The sequence below is a fragment of the Cavia porcellus genome, unplaced genomic scaffold, assembly GCF_034190915.1.
Source record: "Cavia porcellus strain 051 isolate PalLab524CR breed Dunkin Hartley unplaced genomic scaffold, mCavPor4.1 scaffold_21, whole genome shotgun sequence".
NCBI classification, from domain to species: domain Eukaryota; kingdom Metazoa; phylum Chordata; class Mammalia; order Rodentia; family Caviidae; genus Cavia; species Cavia porcellus.
This window is the reverse complement of record NW_026947504.1, coordinates 17,886,015-17,905,248: the sequence shown is the minus strand read 5'-3', so window position 1 is coordinate 17,905,248 and position 19,234 is coordinate 17,886,015. Positions and strand designations below refer to the sequence as shown.

The window sequence follows — 19,234 nt, the reverse complement described above, 5'->3', positions numbered from 1 at the left end:
ATAAAAATAGAAAAGTAAATAATAAAATGGAGATTGAGATAGAAGAGGGCATAACAACAAAAGAGTGCAGATCAAAACATAATCATTTAAACAAAATAGTGCTTCACCACAATATAATCCCAACATAAAAGTAGTTACCATATTGTCTCTTTCCTTGAAATCTTTGAATATAACTTTGTATACTGCACTATCAAATATATCAAAACAATGTAAAACCATTTAAGAGAATGACAGTATTACAGGGTATTTAGAATCAACTAACAGAAAATGTACAATGGTTTCTGCATAATCTCCTTGTCTATAAAAGTTTTTGTTTATACTATCACATATAATAAAATCCAATAAGATACAACATGTTAAGACCAATGGAGACAGAAGAACAAAAGCTTGATGAGACTTCAAAACAAGATGATACTAAATCAGCATTATCTTTTATGATGTTTTCTCCAAAATAGCTGTTCCTATCATCTAATTATCTTCTCTGCCTCATTTCTGTTGAGCTCTTTTTCTGTCATTAGTTGTCAGTTTGTCTTCTTCATTTTGTTTTCTGTTCCATTCATTGTGGCTTCTCTGCCTCTATTTCTGGATTCTTTGTATTTTTTTTAGAATATTCTGCAGTATTCTTTGTAGAGTTGAACTGGTGGTTGCATATTACCCTAGTTCCTCTTTATCCTGGAAGCACCTTGTTTTTCCATCAATTTCTAGAGAGAGTTGTGCAGGATATATTAATCTTGGTTGGAGGATATTTTCTTTCAAAGCTTGAATTATTTCCCCCCATGCTCTTCATGATTTGATGGTTTGTGCTGAGAAGTCTGCTGTAATTCTGATGGGTGTTCCCTTGTAAGTGATCTGTTTCTTGTCTCTGGTGGCTTTTAATATTCTGTTCTTACATTGGATTTCTGGTATTTTGATTATTATATGGCTGGGTGTAGCTCTGTTTGGGTTGTAGGTGGCTGGGGTCCTGTATGCCTCGTACATCTGAGTATCTTTACCTTTTGTTAAATTAGGCAAATTCTCCTGGATTATTTCTGTGAGTAGATTTTGTAGTTCATTTGTGTCCCTCCTTCTTCTTTTTATGTTCTTAATTCTTAAGTAATAGATCCTCTTATCATCTTCCAGTGTTTGTATTATTGCTGTTTGTTTCTTTGTTATTTTTAAGAAGTTTTTCATTTCATGCTCCCATATTACAAATCTGGCCTCCAGTTCAGATAATCTGTCCTTATTTTCTTGCAAGCTCTTATGCCAGTTTTTGATAGAGTTTTAGTTTCCTGGTAATCTCTTTGAACCTGTTTCACGTTTTCTATGCTTTCTCTATTTTCTCCATCAAACAATTCTCCCCTCTTTTTCTGTTCTTCCATTCCACCATTTGTTTTTTCTTGGGTGGTGCTTAGCATTTCTCTAAATATTCTGCTTATGTCTAGCTTCAGGTCATTAATAACTTCATTCCTGAATTCGTCTATGAGGCTCTGGAGATAGTGCTTTATATCTATTGATGCCTTGTCTGCTATTGCCTGTTTCTCAGGATTGGGGGCTGAGGAGCCTTTCTTGTGCTCCATCTTCCCATATTCTTTGTTCCTTATATATGCAAGCATATATAGGAGGCCCAGCTTCCTTCCCTGTCAGCCACAGTCTGATTGAATTGCACCAGCTAGGTGTTCCTGCCCACTGCAGCACACCAGGGAGTTCTGGACCGGGCAGCCCCTCCAGGTCAACCTATTGGAGGCTTCATGCTAGTGTGCACCTTCAGGCACTGGGACCTGGGTTGTGCTAGCCTACTGGGTCTCAGCCAGCAGCATCACGTAGGCTAGGCACTGCTCACCAATCCTGCTTCAGAGGGGGATATGTGACTGAAGTCACTACAGTGCCCTGTTCTGGCAAGTCTGCCCGGGCCGAGAATGTCCTCTGTTGGAGCCTCCTAGACCATGGAAGAGTCCCAGTTTCTCTCACTCACTGCAGGTTGATGCATGGCTCCCCGCCCATCCTGCTCTCAAATCCATTTATTGATTCCCGTTCTCAGAGCTTTGGCACGTCTCTCTCCCTGCCGAGCTGATTCAGATGCAGCAGCCACGGCAGGAAACCCAAATCGTGGCTTCCAATGGCACAGGCTCCAGCTTCCACACTGAGGCTTTATCTGTTTCTGTTATAGCACCAGGATTGCATTCCCAATTGGTTTCTCTCAGCCCAGTTCATTCTTGGGTGAGAAGGGCATATCTCCTCTTGCTTAGGTTTCCTCACTCCACACCATTCCTGGATTCTAACCTGGATTCTCTTTCAGAGAGCCTCCATAGCTGCTGCTATCTGTCTGCCATGTTCTCCAATTCTCTGGTTAGGTCCTATTTCTAATGCACAAATTTATTTCACAGATGGCTCCTCTAAAAGAAAAGCAGCCAATTCAAGTGAGAAATTTCAATGTTATCTTGATCCCAGGGATTTCGGCCCAATGATAAGAAATAACTACTATTTTATATATCATGGCACTTAATGAACTGACCCCAATAAACATCATTAGGGATTCAGCTTATGCAGTGTTTCTTATCCAACATCTAGAAAGTACTATAACAAATGTGTCTAGAGTAGAAGTACTACAGAAGGATATCCAAACAGGGATATCAAGCAGCCTGGTGCCATTAATTACATGGGGCTGAGGCTATGCTTGTATACTGACATCATAGAATGCCTCTGTGAGTGCCATCCCAGAATATTAAATCATGGGGAGACAGGATTCCCAGACTTGTGGTGGTACCTGCTGCCACCTGGTCCATTACTGACCTTGGAAGAGATCCTGATGGTGACCCAACCACTGACAGTGACACAATGTTTGTGGCAATGATGGCCATCATTGCCTGTACTGTCTGCATATGCCTAATGTCTGAGAAAGCACACTGGGCTTATGTGCCTAATCATCCTTTACTATGACCTCTTAGATGGGCACATTTCCTCCAGAAATTTATCATGACCACTTAGATTGGCTGTTAGGGTCTTTTGTGGCCCCAGGGTTTACAGATTCCAATATCACAGAGTACTATAAATTGCATTTCTTGTACCTTCCTTTGTGTATTGAACATTAGTCCTTAAAATCCAACTACTGCTTGCTTCCACATTTCCAGACCTGGATGTCTCATTATGATAAACAATTAATATTTTTAGGAATGGGGTCCATTAATATTTCCAGGGAATGAACTAACTTTTTTGTACCCAATGTCCTTCTTTGTACAACACACACCTCTGGGAGTGACACAAAGGAGCATGCTCTCCCATAATGGACCTCCATTTTAGAATGAAAAATGTATTTAAATTATGTTGAGTTCATAGGTTGGGGCACTCATGGGAAACTGGAAGGGAGAGACAACAACCAGTCAGTCTGACATAAGTCCTACTAAATGTCATTATAGTAACTATTATGGAAGAAACACTTCCATTACATATACCATAGGTGAGGGACAATTTATATGAACCTGTGTAGTCATCAAGGCACAGAGAAGGGTCTGTCCATTTTCTGCTTCATTCTGTTGTAAAGTTTAACCTGTTATTTATTTTCCAAAATATCATTGTGCTGTTACTGTTACATGAGTGATGCATAGCCTCTTCCCTCCACAATTCTCCTTTGCTAATAAAAGTGGGCAACACAATGGACACTATTGAGCCAGTCCCTTAAGGTGAGCTCTTCCTAGTTGCCTTCTATCTCAAAATTTGTCTTTCTTTATATCCCATCATCCCATCCCCCAGGGGCTTGATTAGCCTGTGGCATGCTATGCTCTGGCCAAAAATTAGTCTACATTTTACCCATGTACTGAGTCTTTGTGAGAGACTAGAATTAAAGGTAGTAAATTAATTTATCTGGCAAAAGAAATGTCAAGGCAGCATAGGATGTGGTGTGATTACTTTTGAAAGATTTTAGTCAAGTTTATACTGAAACTCAATAGCAAATGACACAGATAAATTATTTTAAAAGGTTTGAATTTGGCCAGAAAAGAAGAGCTCGTAAAGATTGCGTCTGCAAAGTTGGAGCAAAAAAGAGCTTGGTTGTTGAAAAGATTAGCATAAAAAGCCAAGTGTTTTACAACAGGAGAGTTAGAAGGATATTGTGAAAACAAGTGAAGAACCAGCAAGGCCCTATCTTTTTTGGGATTAATATTACAAAGGGAAAGTTTTTGCTTTGAAAGGAGTCTCCGGGCACCATGCTCCTGTGATCCAGCCTGTGGATCAATCTGTGGGGTGTACCTTGAGGGGAACAGGGATGAAATAAAACAGGGGGAGACAAAGAGAGATTGAAGCAAGTTGAGAGAATCTGATCAAGCCTCTTTTATTCAGGAAGTGATCACATCTTTTATAGGCCAAGGGCGGGCTGGTGGGACAGGAAGAGGCTATGGGGATGAATATAACAGGGTCATCGTCACATCTGAGTATGTGATGTAAGCAGGAGAGGATTATGGTTAATGTAGGCAGACACATTATGTGCCCATAGGAGAGAGAGGTGGGGAGGCAGCAATGGGGCTGTTTGCCACTCCCTACATGTCCTCTCTTTTTCTATCATTTAATCAGGAATATGACAGGCCCTGCGAGGACAGGGCCTGTTTTATGTCAAGGAACCTCATTACATGAACCCAACTGGGCCTTGCCCGTCATGGGCTTGCAGGACAGCAGTTGGTCCTGTGCTTGTCTTACACAGCTGATGGAGTAACACGTTTGTCCTAGTTGCCCGTCTCTGGCTGCCTGTCCATTGTCCCAGGGCAGTTAGGCCACATCATCATATGGGCCACTCATGGGAATTCCTTCCCGGTGGGTTTGTTGATCTGCCATCTCCAGCTGGTGATAGTATACCTGAATGGGCTTTGCCATAGATGCATCTATCTGGTTATTAATAAGCATCATAATCCTCTGAAAAATACAAGGACCCACAGAGAGGAGAATCAACAGGGCAGCCAGGTGACCCAAAAGGGGCACTAGGTAAGGGAAAAGTCCCCCCTACATCACGGAGAAGTGGTTAGCAGCCATTTGTTGTCATCACTGTTTAAGTCGTTTTTCTATTTCTTGGAGCTTGCCTTGCATAACACCGGACTGAATGACATAGAAGCAACATTTTTCCTGTAAGGCAAGACAGATTCCCCCCTGCTCTGCCATGAGCAGGTCTAGCCCTCATCTGTTTTGTAAGATGACTTCTGCCAGTGAGTCTAATTTGCTTTTGAGAGTTTTTATCATAAAGGATATCATATCATAAAGGATAAGGCTTGAACATCTTTAGACAACTGGTTGGACAGGTTGTATTTATCTAAGGCAACAGTGAGGCCAGCAGTACCCGTGGCTACAGCGCCAGTGATGCCCATTCCCACGAAAAGCAGGATCAGTGTTACTGCTCATTTTTGGCGGCCAGCAATGTAATCAAATGTTGGCACCGGGACAGGTTGGTCACCTGAGACAATACCTATGTCAGGCAGGAGGGAAGCAGTTATGCATTTACCTGTCCAGTTGGTTGGCATATAGGTATAGGCCCTATTATTACCACAGATAAAAATGTGTCCTGTTGGGGGGCACAGGGGGCCTGTATGATTGACAAATTGAACACAGGCAGTGGACAGGAGATGGCCTTAGGGAGCGACTCAAAATGGCAGCTGCTGTCCTACACCTCCGACCTGAGGGCATTTTTGTGTCAGCCTACATTTCCCATGATCCTCCTCTGCCTACGACATACATCTCCTAAGCACTCTTTTGCTTCAGCCTACATCTCCTATAACCCTCTCCTGCTTACATACTTCTTCTTACCTAGTTGCCTACGCATGGTTTCCTGCTAATCTGATAGGTCCACGTCATATGAGGAGATCTAAACTGACCTATCCTATAAAGCCACATTCCCTCGAAATTTATATAAGCCATGTACACTTCCTGAATAAACGAGACTTGATTGGAACCCTTCATCTTGTCTCTGTGTCTCTTTCCTCTTGCCCTGACCCCATCCCCGTTCCCTCTCCAGGGGAGACCCACGGACTGATCCACGGGCCAGATCAATTGGTGCCCAAATGTGGGGCCTGGCACGAGGGGTATCAATGCGGGGCTGTTTATGGGAGTAAATCGCTGCGCAGTGTGACTGATTCAAGGGCTTCGTCCCTGTGATCCATGCAGATGGCCACCTTATGTCTCGCCTGAATCATGGTAGGTGAATGGATCTAATTTCTCTACTGGCATGGGGCAAGTACTTAGTGAGCACGAATTGTTTGTGAATGGCCTCAGGGAGGCACTCAAGGTTAGAGGGATTAAGGTTAAAACAAAGGATTTATTACAGTACTTTCAGTTTGTGCATTCTGTGTGCCGCTGGTTCCCTCTAGAAGGTACCATTGACTCACAAAGATGGCAAAGAGTAGGAGATGCTCTCAAAGACTATTATAGAGTTTTTGGACCAGAAAAGGTTCCAATAACTGCTTTTGCATACTGGACTTTAAGTTCTGAGCTGCTGACGCAACGTCACACAGATCCCCAGATTGCAGAGACACTGGCTCAGGGTGAGGCTGCATTATCTGCCTCCCACAGTTGTACCCCACACCCACCAGACTTATCTAAAGCATCCAGCCCTCCCGGCTCTGTGGTTCTTGATATTCTAGAGCCCCCTCAAGATGGCAGCTTCTCCCCCTCTGGGGACTCCCAAAATGGCGTCTTGCCATCACTTCCCCTTTCTAGAGCACATGGGGATGCTCAAAATGGCGCTGCTACTCAGAATGGCTTCCAGCGCTCCTTAAAGCTTGGCACCACCACACCCTCTCTGTTATATAAACCTATATATCCTGATCTTTCTGATCTCCCAAAGGTTAATCGGTCACAACTAGCGGAAGAAGCTATTCAGTATCAGGATGAAAAACCCCCTTTTGCAGCCCCTGTGCTATCTGTTGATCTTAAATCAATGACAAAAGGCATAATAAAAAAATAGATAATCCTCTGTTCGACTTTCAAAAGCCGCCCGGTCCATGTCCTGATCTCCTTTATCTAGAGACAGAGATCCATTATTTACAACAGTGGCTTCAATTAAAACAAGAGACAGAGACTCATTTTGCAACTCCAGTCATTAAATGTAGGTTCCCATCCCTTCTCAGATGCACCAGCAATGATATTCCTGGTAACAGAGACAACTCACCCTCCAAAAATGAGTGCCTTAAGAATGGCACATCACGGACTTCCGGGAGAACATGGTGGACAGATAGCAGCAGCTACGGAGGCTCTCTGAAAGACTCAGCTTAGAATTCAGGAATGGTGCGGAATAAGGAGTCATAAGCAGGTGGAGATATGTTCTGCTGACCCAGGAATGAACTGGGCTGAGAGAAACCAACTTGGAATGCAGTCCTGGTGCTAGAACAGGAACAGAGGGGCCTCAGTGTGGAGGCTGGAGCCCGCGCCATTGGAAGCCGCGATTTGGGTTTCCTGCCGCATGGCGGCTGCATCTACATCGGCTTGGCAGAGAGAGAGACCTGAGAATGGGAATCGGCAAACGGAGTTGAAAACAGGATGGGCGGGGAGCTGTGCATTGACTTGCAGTAAGGTGAGTGAGAGAAACTGACACTCTTCCACAGTTTAATGAGACCCCAGCGGAAGACATTCTGGGACTGGGCAGACTTGCGGGAGCGGGGCGCTGCAGCGACTTCAGCCACGTATCCCCCTCTCAAGCAGGATTGGTGAGAGGTGCCTAGCCTATGTGACACTGCTGGAGGAGACCCAGTAGGCTAGCACAACCCAGATCCCAGAGCCTGAGGGTGGCCTGGAGGGGTGAGCCCCGCGTAGGCTGCCTGGTCCGTAACTCCCTGGTGCGCTGCAGTGGGCAGGAACACCTAGCCAGCATAATTCGATCAGGCTGGGGCTGACAGTGAGGGAAGCTGGGCCTCCTATATAAGCTTGCATATATAAGGAACAAAGAATATGGGAAGAGGCAGCAACAAGAAAGGCTCCTTGGCCCCCAATCCCGAGAAACAGGCAATAGCAGACACCGCACCAATAGCCATAAAGCGCCATTTAGAGAGCCTCATAGATCAGTTCAGGAATGAAGTTATTAATGACCTGAAGCTAGAAATAAGCAGAATAGTTAGAGAAATGCTAAGCACCACCTAAGAAAAAACAGATGGTGGAATGGAAGAACAGAAAAAGAAGGGAGAATTGTTTGATGGAGAAAACAGAGAAAGCATAGAATACGTGAAGCAGGTTCAAAGAGTCTACCAGGAAACTAAAACTCTATCGAAAACTGGCATAACAGCTTGAAAGAAACTAAGGACAGACTATTTGAACTGGAGGGCAGATTTGTAATATGGGAGAATGAAATGAAAAACTTCTTAAAAGTAACAAAGAAACAAACAGCAATAATACAAAGACTAGAAGATGATAAGATGATCCATAACTTAAGAATTAAGAACATAAAAGAAGAAGTAGGGACACAAACAAATGAGCTACAAAAGCTACTCACAGAAATAATCCAGGAGAATTTTCCTAAGTTAGCAAAAGATAAAGATACTCAGATGTATGAGGCATACAGGACCCCAGCCACCTACAACCCAAACAGAGCAACACCCAGGCATATAATAATAAAAATTCCAGAAATTCAATACAAGAACAGAATATTAAAAGCTGTCAGAGACAAGAAACAGACCATTTACAAGAGAACACCCATCAGAATTACAGCAGATTTCTCGGCACAAACCATCAAATCACGAAGAGCATGGGGGGGGAAATAATTCAAGCTTTGAAAGATAATAATCTCCAGCCAAGATTGATATATCCTGCACAACTATCCCTGGAAATTGATGGAAAAACAAGGTGCTTCCAGGATAAAGAGGAACTAGGAGAATTTGCAACCACCAATTCAACTCTACAGAGAATACTGCAGGATATTCTAAAAAAGAAAAATACAAAGAATCCAGAAATAGTGGCAGAGAGGCCACAATGAATGGAGGAGAAAACAAAATGAAGAAGACAAACTGACAACTAACGACAGAAAAGTAGCTCAACAGAAATGAGGCAGAGAAGATTGGATGATAGGAACAGCTATTTTGGAGAAAATTACTTCTTAATGGGTAATACTGATTTAGTATCATCTTGTTTTGAAGTCTCATCAACCTTTTGTTTTTCTGTCTCCATTGGTCTAAACAGGTTGTATCTGATTGGATTTTATTATATGTGAAAATATAAGCAAAAGATTTTATAGACAAGGAGAATATACAGTAACCATTGTTCATTTTCTGTTAGTTGATTCTAAATACCCTGTAATGCTGTCATTCTCTTAAATGCTTTTACATTGTTTTGATATATTTGATGCTATAGTATACGAAGTTATACTCAAGATTTCAAGGAAAGAGACAATATGGTAACTACTTTTATGTCAGGATTATCTTGTGGTGAAACACTATTCTGCTTAAATGGTTATGTTTTGATCTGCGCTGTTTTGCTGTTATGCCCTCTTTTATCTCAATCTCCACTTCATTATTTACTTTTTTATTTTTATCCTTTTAATTAAAGGAAAAATAAATAAAAAATAGCAGGATATATTATAGTAACCCACTTTGACTTTCCATTATCTTGATTTAAAGTCCTGTATTACTCTCACCATCTTGTTTTTGATTGATGCCCCCCTATTCTGTTTTGCTTGATAGTACCAGGTTCGAAAGTTTAGGCAACAGCTGTGAAGATAGTGAGATTCATTATGATGCCCATTCTCGTTGACTTTTATCTACGTTTGAAGACCTACATTGTCTCCAATGTTTTGGTTTTGTCAGTTTTGTTCTTTACTGTTTTGTTCAATTTTATTGTGACTGATGATATAGGCAATTCTATTAGAGATGGGAGGCATTATGGTACCCATTATTGATCACCTGGTATTATGCTTTTACATTATCTATTATGTCCACCCTTTTGATTTGGCTGACTCTGTTCTGTTACATCACATTTGGTTCTACTCCCTTCCAAAAAAGTAATAAGAACTGTGGGAGCAAGAACACCCAAAATGTGTAATTGTCATTGTACAAAAGAGAGGAAAAGAAAGTGCTCTAAATGATATAAATGCATGTATATTTAAGTGTATAAGATAGAAAATGATATCACTGAGTTTTATTTGATCATTGAATGGAACTGTTTGCAGTCTCACTGTTGGAATGTCCACTTTACAAGCTTTAATTTGTGACTTGAACAATTATTTCTAGGATGACAATATGTAATCCATTAACTAGTGATTTCCTACTGTTTATTTTTTTCTGTAAATCTGTATAACTTGTATCCTTCCTATGCTTTTTTTTCTCCTTAAATAAAATTTAAAAAAAAAGAATGGCATGTCATTTAATGTTTCCAGTAACAGAAATTGCCCAAACTGCCACAGAGGGTGTCAGCCCACGAGATGGTGGAGAGACAACTCGACCCATGCAAGATGGCATTGGTCCACAAGATGGCAAGAACAAGACAATTAGAGAAAGAGGGAGACAAAAATGATGAACTAGACGTGAGGATCAATCCCCAAGTCAGGAAAGCAGGAGGGACAAAATACGGGCTACTACAACAACTAAGGAGAGATAGCCACCATGTCTGCAGAGGTCAGAAATACAAATTGATGATAGCAAGGAAAAAAATGACTTGTCCCCCAGCAACAAAGCAATCCAACACAAAACAATCCATTTCAGACCTCCTCCGCCCCACACCAGGAAGCACAGGACTGGACCTCTGATCTGCCTCCAACACAGTATTAGCTCCTGACATGGGTATATAAGCCATCCCTACTGGGTTTTTCAGCCCCCTTCCCAAGGAAACCTGTGGGTTAGTCCTTTGATGCAGCAGCACAATATTAAAAGGATTACAAGTTGTCCCAGGAATCATAGATAATGACTATACTGGTGAAATTACTGTTATGGCATCCTCTATCAATGGTCTGGTTTCCATTAGTCAACATATTGCTCAATTGGTGCTATTGCCTTTAGTTCAAACTCCTAATGCAGCTGTGGCTTCCTATAGAGGAAATTCTTCTCTTGAGTCTTCAGATCTATATTGGGCTCAATTCATTTCCAAAGATAAACCCCTTATGGCTTTCTTGCTCAATGGGAAAAGTTTCTCAGGGCCCATAGATACAGGTGCTGATGTGACTATCATTAGAAAAGAGGACTGGCCTCCCACATGGCCCTTAGAGACCACTATAACTCATCTACAAGGGATTGGACAGTCTAAAAACCCACAGTGTGGTGCCAATCTACTTACCTGGAAAGATAAAGAAAACAATCAAGGACACATACAGCCCTATATTGTGGAAGGGCTACTTAACTTGTGGGCAGAGATTTACCAACCCAAATGGGGATGATGATGGGCAGCCCTAACACCATATTCACCAAACAAATGCTCACTCAGGGATTCCTTCCTAATCAAGGCCTAGGTAAACAGAGTTCAGGTATTAAAGTCCCTATTTCCCCAACCCCAAACTCTTCAAGAGCAGGCTTAGGCCATTTTCAATAGGGGTCATTGACATTCCTGCGACCCATGCCAAAGAAATTACGTGGTTATCAGATGCCCCTGTTTGGGTCCATCAGTGGCCACTTACATCTGAAAAGCTTGCAGTTGCCCGACAGCTTGTTGAGGACCAGCTAAATGCAGGCCACATTATACCAAGTGATTCCCCCTGGAATACACCCATTTTTGTAATTAAAAAGAAGTCAGGCAAGCGGAGGTTGTTACAGGACCTCAGAGCGATAAACGAAACCATGGTTATAATGGGACCATTACAGCCAGGACTCCCTTCGCCCAGTGCCATCCCCCTAGGATTTTTCAAAATTGTCATAGATCTCAAACACTGTTTCTTCTCAATTCCCCTACATCCACAAGAACAAAAATGTTTTGCCTTTAGTCTCCCATCCACTAATTTTCAGGCTCCTATGCAGACATTTCAATGGCATGTTCTCCCTCAAGGAATGGCCAACTCTCCTACTTTATGTCAGGCTTTCATGGCCACTGTCATACAGCCAGTTAGAGATCATTGGCCAAATACATACATCCTTCATTATATGGATGATATCCTCTTGGTAGGGAAAAATAAACCCCAGACCTTACAGTGCTATCAGGTGCTGCAGATCACCTTACAAGAGCCTGGACTCCAAATAGCGCCAGATAAAGTCCAGCTTACAGACCCATACATATATTTGGGTTTCCAACTACAGGGAACTCAAATATATTCACCAAAGCCCCGACTAAGACTTGATAACCTTAAGACACTTAATGATTTTCAAAAGCTTCTAGGTGATATTAATTGGCTTTTACCCTATTGGAAATTCACCAAATATGATCTCCAACCCCTTTATGAGATCCTCTGAGGAGACGTTGACCCAACTTCTCCCGGAGAGCTCACACCCAATGCTAGAAAAACACTCCATACAGTAGAAAAGGCTATTGCTCAACAAACCGTCTCCTTCATAGATTATAATAAGCCACTACAATATCTCATTTTTAACACAAAACTCTCTCCCACAGCAGTTTTCTGGCAGCAAGCTCCTCTTATGTGGCTTCATCTGCCAGTCTCCCCAAAGAGAATATTACTGCCTTACTACCAAGGAGTCTCTGACCTGATAATTCAAGGCAGAAAGTTAGGAAAATGTTATTTTGGAAAAGAACCAGATGTTATCATTCAACCCTTCACCAAAGATCAAGTGGACTGGCTACTCCAGACCACTGAGGCATGGCCTATTGCTATAGCCCCCTTCTCAGGGACCATTGACAATCATCACCCCCCAAACAAGTTGACTGATTTTGCCAACTGCCACCCATTCGTATTCCCCAAGGTTACAGCCTTACAACCTCTTCCCCATGCCCCAGTGTTACTCACTGATGGTTCTTCTTCTGGCAGGGCTGCTTATGTAGCACAAAATAGTATTTTTACCCTACAGACAGATACATCATCCACACAGCTGGCAGAACTACAGGCTATTCTTGCAGTTTTTACTGCTTATCCTGACCAACCCTTCAATTTGTTTACTGATAGTGCCTACCTTGCTCAATCTGTTCCATTATTAGAGACTGTTGCCACCATAAATCATGTCTCCCCAGCTGCAAACCTATTCAAGCAATTGCAAGACATGATTCAGCTTCACAGTCGTAAGTTTTTCATTGGCCATTTGCGAGCTCATTCTGGCCTCCCGGGTCCCCTTGCTCAGGGAAATCATTTGGCTGATATCACCACATGAGCACAGGTCTTCGTGATCCATTCGGAGCCCACAGAAGACACTAAGACATCCGAGGCCCAACGGACTCATCGGTTGCACCATCTCAATGCCCAAACCCTTTGCCTCCTCCACAAAATTACCCAAGAACAAGCCAGACAAATTGTAAAAATTGCCCCTCTTGTGCTGTTCATTTGCCTGTTCAACACCTAGGAGCTAACCCAAGAAGCCTAATCCCCAGAGCCTTGTGGCAGACAGATGTCACTCTTTTTAATGAATTTGGCAACTTAAAATATATACATGTGGTCATTGATACCTATAGTGGCTTCATCTTTGCCACATCCCAGACTGGAGGGGCTACCAAACATATTATAGCTCATATGCTATCAGCCCTCTCAGTTCTGGGATGCCCCCAACAGCTCAAAACCGACAATGGCCCAGGGTATACTAGTTCCTCCTTCGCCCGATTTTGCAAGTGTCTTGGTATTATACACACCACGGGTATATCTTACAATCCTCAAGGACAAGGTATTGTTGAACGCGCACATCACTCCCTCAAATTTACTATAGATAAAATAAAAGGAGAAACCTGGTACCCAACCAGAGGGTCTCCTAGAAATGTTCTTTCACATGCTCTCTTTATTTTCAATTTTCTATCCCTGGATGCCTCAGTCTCCTCAGTGGCATCTCGTTTCTGGCACATGCGAACAACACTGCTTTGCTGTATAAGTACCACACGCTAATCAATTGTACCACTGGAGCATCAAATACTGCTTTGCTACTGGTAAATGTAAATGGCTTGAAAAGTTTGTCTTGATTTTCCTGACATGTCTGCAGCTGTCCATCATTATGGTAGATTTTTATAATGGGTGCCACTCCTTTCAGTATTTTATTATGGAATGAAACAGTTCCCAAAATACATGACTGTGAGTTATGAAGGTTATTTTTCCTTCCTAAAAGAAGGGGAGGTAAAATAAAAAAGGCCTAAAGGACAATTAAGAGTACTAAAAGAGGAAGAATGGCTGGTCCATCATGTATATGAACTCAAAGACTGTACCTTGGAAGACAGTACATCCTAAAATATGACCGGTAGAATATGTGATCATGTTAAAGAGAAGTTATCTGTATAAAATTTAGACTTAAACGAGATGGAAAAGTGTCCAGGTCATTATTACTTTAATCGTAAATTATGCTTTTAGAATCTTCCCATTTTTATTGCTTTCTTAGTAAAAAAGACTCTTTACATTGTCTGAATTCCTTTGTCTCAGAAACCATTTGCTATACATACAAACCATTTGCTACCACTCCAAAAAACAAGATATCCTCTGTACTCAAAATACTTTTAACACTCTTCTATTTTCCTAACAAGTATAACAAAAGAAACTCAAGATACTTCTAAAGATTCAATATCAGATTCACACCAAGGATGCCCACCTAAATGTCACTATTCATGACAATACTTTATATGTGTATCAAGTAAAACTACCTAAACACAGAAAAGTTGTAACTTCCTAATATCAATGTTTTTCATATACTTTCTTTTCCAAACCATTCTAGCCTTCCATTATCTTCTGCAGCATCACCAGAACTTATGTAATATAAAGGAGCTACATCTGCATGTTCTGAAAAACACATTCTCAAATTTTGCTGTATCTGTTTAAATTCCAAATTTATTTCAAGTTTTAAAATAGTTATTTAACATTTAATTGTGTACATTATGTATCAGGAAATTTTACCCTCTAAAGTACAACCCATATTCTTGGAAGGATTTTGTCTTCTATTACCTTTAAAGCCCTTTCATACCATAGAAAAACTTACTATCTATCCATCTATCTACCTATTCAGTAAATGAATCAGAAATAGTTCTCCACTTAAAGGATCATAATTACCTTAATTAATTCTTGATTGCTTACTCAATGTCTAAAAAGAATATTTCTTAAAGGCCTATTAAATTCTCAGCATAAGAATAAAGAATAGGAGATTTAAATAAGGATAAACATTAAGCTTTAGATACCAATCAAAAATCAATCAAACAGATATTTCACTTTCTTTGTCTTTTACCTGCGTGATCTGCACCTGGGTAGATCCAGTTTGGCATGCCTGTGTCTATGATCCATGGATCTTCTCCTTGTTCCAATTTGGAAATGACATCTGGTTTGGAAACAGGATACCCTATTAATTGGAAATCATGAAGAAACTGGATTAACTATATGGGAGGGAGAAAAGAAGATGATTTACTATGAAATTTTCCAGTTAGCCTTTAACAAAATAATGTTCCCCATTTGGGGAGGTATCAAGATCATAAAAATAATTATGTATGTCTAAACAACTTCAATACAGTAACTGATAAAGAAAAGCACTTGACTGTAGAACTCATAAGCGATGTGGGCAAAGTAGCCTTACCCATTGAGACCATGTGACTATATATCTCCAGCATTACATCCCTGTACAAGGTCCTCTGAACAGGGTCCAATTGCTGCCACTCTTCCTGAGTAAAATCCACAGCCATATCCTTGAATGACACCAACCTGTAAGAGTACATTCTGTAAGAGTACATTCCTGTTCAGTTTGAAGGGCTCATTCTTACCATTTCTGCTATGGTACCTCTCTTAGTCACTTTTCTCTTTGTTGAGACAAAATACCCAACAGTCAAAATTTACGGAAGGAATGGTTTATTTAGCTTACAGTTTGCAGTGGTTTCAGTCCCTCATTGGCTGGCTTCAAGGCACGATGGCTTCACAAGGGAGAAATAGTCCATGGCTGGCAGAGAGTAGCAAAGCAACAAGGGATGACCACAGCTCTTTCTGTCCCTTGTATCTTATCCAGGCCACCCGTTCTTAGAGAAGGTAGCACTCATATCCTTAATCCTAGTGTCACTGATTTTAGCATTGCACCATGAATCAATCCCTGCATCACACACTCTAGACTAGCTATGTGAAAAAGCCTCACCTATGACTGCATGAAGTTTTTGGGGGACATCTACACACAAGCCATGAGAGTACCCAAAATATATTCATACCTAGTTTTGCACTATAGTGTTTTGTTTCTCAAAAACAATGTAAGGCCTTGCCTCAAGCAAAAAGAGCTCAGTATAACAGGAAAATGGAGAAGCAAATCTACCAAGTATACACGGCAATTTAATAACTGTAAAGTACTGTGAGGTGTTCCTCTCAAAACATCCTGTGTTTTGAAAGTGACTGGATCATGAGGGTACTATATTCATCAGTGGATTAGAACACAGATGAGTTTATAGCTGACTTGCTGTTAGGAGGTAGGACCTGGTATGAGGCAGATCACTGGCTGTGGGACCTGGAAGGGTATATGCCTCTCTCCGTGGTTCCTTCCTCCTCTCTTCGCTTCCTGGCCACAGTGATTTGAGTATCTTTTCATCTACCACGACCCTCTTCCATGCTGTACTGCAAACACTGTGAACATAATCTTTAATATTTTATCACTTTAGTACCACACCTTAGTCAATCTTTCTATGAAGCAATCTCTACTTCAATTTTTCTCAGATTCACATTTTAGCCTTCCTAAAATTGCGCTGTATCTTCTGCTTCTACAAATGCTCCTTCCATCTTCATCACATTTCCTTCCTGACTCAAAGTTTGATAACTGAACATATAAAATCGGTTGCTCCTTCCTTCTGTGATAATATCACACTGCTCCTCTACCTGTAATAGTTTTTTTGAATTCTCATACCTCTCTACCTCATTTTTCTCTTCAGTATTCTTAGGGAAGAAATCTTCTTGAGACAGTCAACTGCTAGCCAATACGTAAGACACAATTACAGTACTTAAGAAATGTTTGCTAAAAATGAATGAAGATTATAGAAATTAAAATAAGTGAATACTTCTGTTTACTTAAAAAGTTTTTGTAAATTAATGAATTACATTCATTTGATCCAAAAAGTAATAATATGAGAAAAATAATAAATGTGGAATATAGAGGAAATACATTCTGATGGACAATTAATGTTATTTTACCATTTTATTAATGATATTCAGAAGCTTCTGTATATTAGGTAGGTATAAATCTTGTTAATTTTGAGAAAAAATATAGTGCATAATCAATGGAACGTGGTTATTTCCAAACAACTTTTTTTGGGGGGGTACTGGGGATCGAACTTATGATCTCTCACTTGCCAGGCAGCTGCTTATGCCACTGAGCTAAATCCCTGGCCCACACACAACTTTAATAGTGTGGGAGGCTTGGAGAATGGAAGCAGCATTTGAAGATGAAATAAATTGAAGAGGGGTAGCTATTAGAGGAAAAAAAGGCTATGTGAAAAGTGATGACTTTACTTCCCAATGGTACAGAAAAATATAATGCCCTCTTCTTTTTTTATTTATTTAAGGAGAAAAAGGAAAAAAAACAGAAAAAGGGTACAAGTAATATAAAACTTAAAAAATAAACAGTAAGAAATCACTAGTTAATAGATTACATATTCTCATCTTAGAAATAGTTGTTCAAGTTACAAAATTGAAGCACATAAAGTGGACTTTCAAACAGTGAGAGTGCAAACAGTTTTGTTCAATGATCCAAAAAACACTCAGTAATATGGTTATCTATCTTATACACTTAAACATATATGCAGTTATAACCTTTAGAGTATTTTCTTTTCTTTTTTTTTTGTAGAATGACAATTACACATTTTGAGTTTTATTTCTCCCACAGTTCTTATTGCTTTTTTTGAAGAGAGTAAAACCAAATGCAACATATCAGAACAGAGTCAGTCAAATCAAAAGGATAGACATAATAGATAATGTAAAAACAAAATATAAGGTGATCAACAATGGTTACTATACTGCGTCTTGCTATTTTAAGAATTGGCAGTTATAATAAAATTGAACTAAACAGGAAAGAATAAAACCAAAGTATTGGAGACATTACAGGATTTTAAAAGAAAATAATAGTCAATCGGAATGGGCGTCATAATGATTCTTATTGTCTTCACAGGTATGCCTATACTTTCGATCTTGGTACTATCAAGCAAAGCAGAATAGAGGAAAATCAGTCGAAACACGATGGTGAGGGCAATACAGGATTTCAAATCAAGTTAATAGGAAATCAAAGTAGGTTACTATAACATATCCTATTTTTTATTTATTTTTCCCTCGATTAAAAAAAAGAAAAAAGTAAACAATTAAAAAAGGGAGATTGAGATAAAAGAGGAAAGCCCTCTTCTTAAGGAGAAAACTTTTAATCAGCTGTTGACTTATGGTAGTTGAGCCTATTGGGCAAGCCAGCAAACAAACAAGTCCTATTTATTCTCTAATGTAGTGTTATCTGGCTTGTGTTTAGACAACAGTTCTCATGTAGTCAGAGGTGGGGCTTTTTCAGAGGTGGCTGGATCTAGAGTGTGTGATGCTGGGACTGAACTGTGGTTCAATGCTAAGATTAAAAGTGTGGCCAGAAAAGAAGCTCCTGTAAAGTTTTAGTGTTCAAAGTTGGAAGAGAGGAGAAGCTGGTATCACTGAAAAGACTAGCAAGAAAAAGACAAGTATTCACAAGGAGACAATAGAAAAGATGGCCTGAGAACATCACAGGAACCAGTAGACTCCACCCTTTGCAGCTTCAAAATTGCAAAAGTGAAAGACTTTGGTTTGAGAAGATGGACCTAGCATGTCATGTTCCAGGTGGCAGCCTAAGCTTTTCCTTGGGATTTGGTTCATTAGCACTGGACTTCTTCAGCTAAGAGACAAGAAAGCCTGACTAAATTGGTATCTGACCTTGGCATTATCTATGTGGCGCTGGTTTTAGGTTGATGCACAATGCAAGAATTGTAGCGTAAGGAAGGCTGCCATCCAGATTTTAGAGGAAGGCCTTTCAATATGTTATCTTTAAGAACTGTTAGCCTTTCTTTTCTTTTCTTTCTTTTTTGTATCAGGAATTGAACTTAGGAGTTCACACTTGCCAGGCAAGTGCTGTGCTGCTGAGCTAAGTCCCTGGTCCTATTAGTGAGCTTTTAAAAACCACATTTTCAAATTCTTATATACCACACTTCAAACATTTTAACTCAGACTAATCAACATTAGATACTCAATATCACATATTTCTGGTAGCCACAATATTGGAGAATATCG

At 40.5% G+C, this 19,234-nt stretch overlaps 1 protein-coding gene across 1 annotated transcript in view; it reads right to left on the bottom strand.

Annotated features, from left to right (window-relative positions):
• Window positions 1-15,676, bottom strand: part of LOC100712679 (interferon-inducible GTPase 1) — a 60,863-nt gene extending 45,187 nt beyond the window's left edge. Inside the window, exons 1-2 of the mRNA XM_063232404.1 lie at window positions 15,552-15,676; window positions 15,210-15,320 (exon numbers count right to left, since the gene is read on the bottom strand). The gene's annotated coding sequence lies outside the window, so the exon portion shown is untranslated. The remainder of the gene's footprint in view (window positions 1-15,209; window positions 15,321-15,551) is intronic.
• Window positions 15,677-19,234: the final 3,558 nt, after the last annotated feature.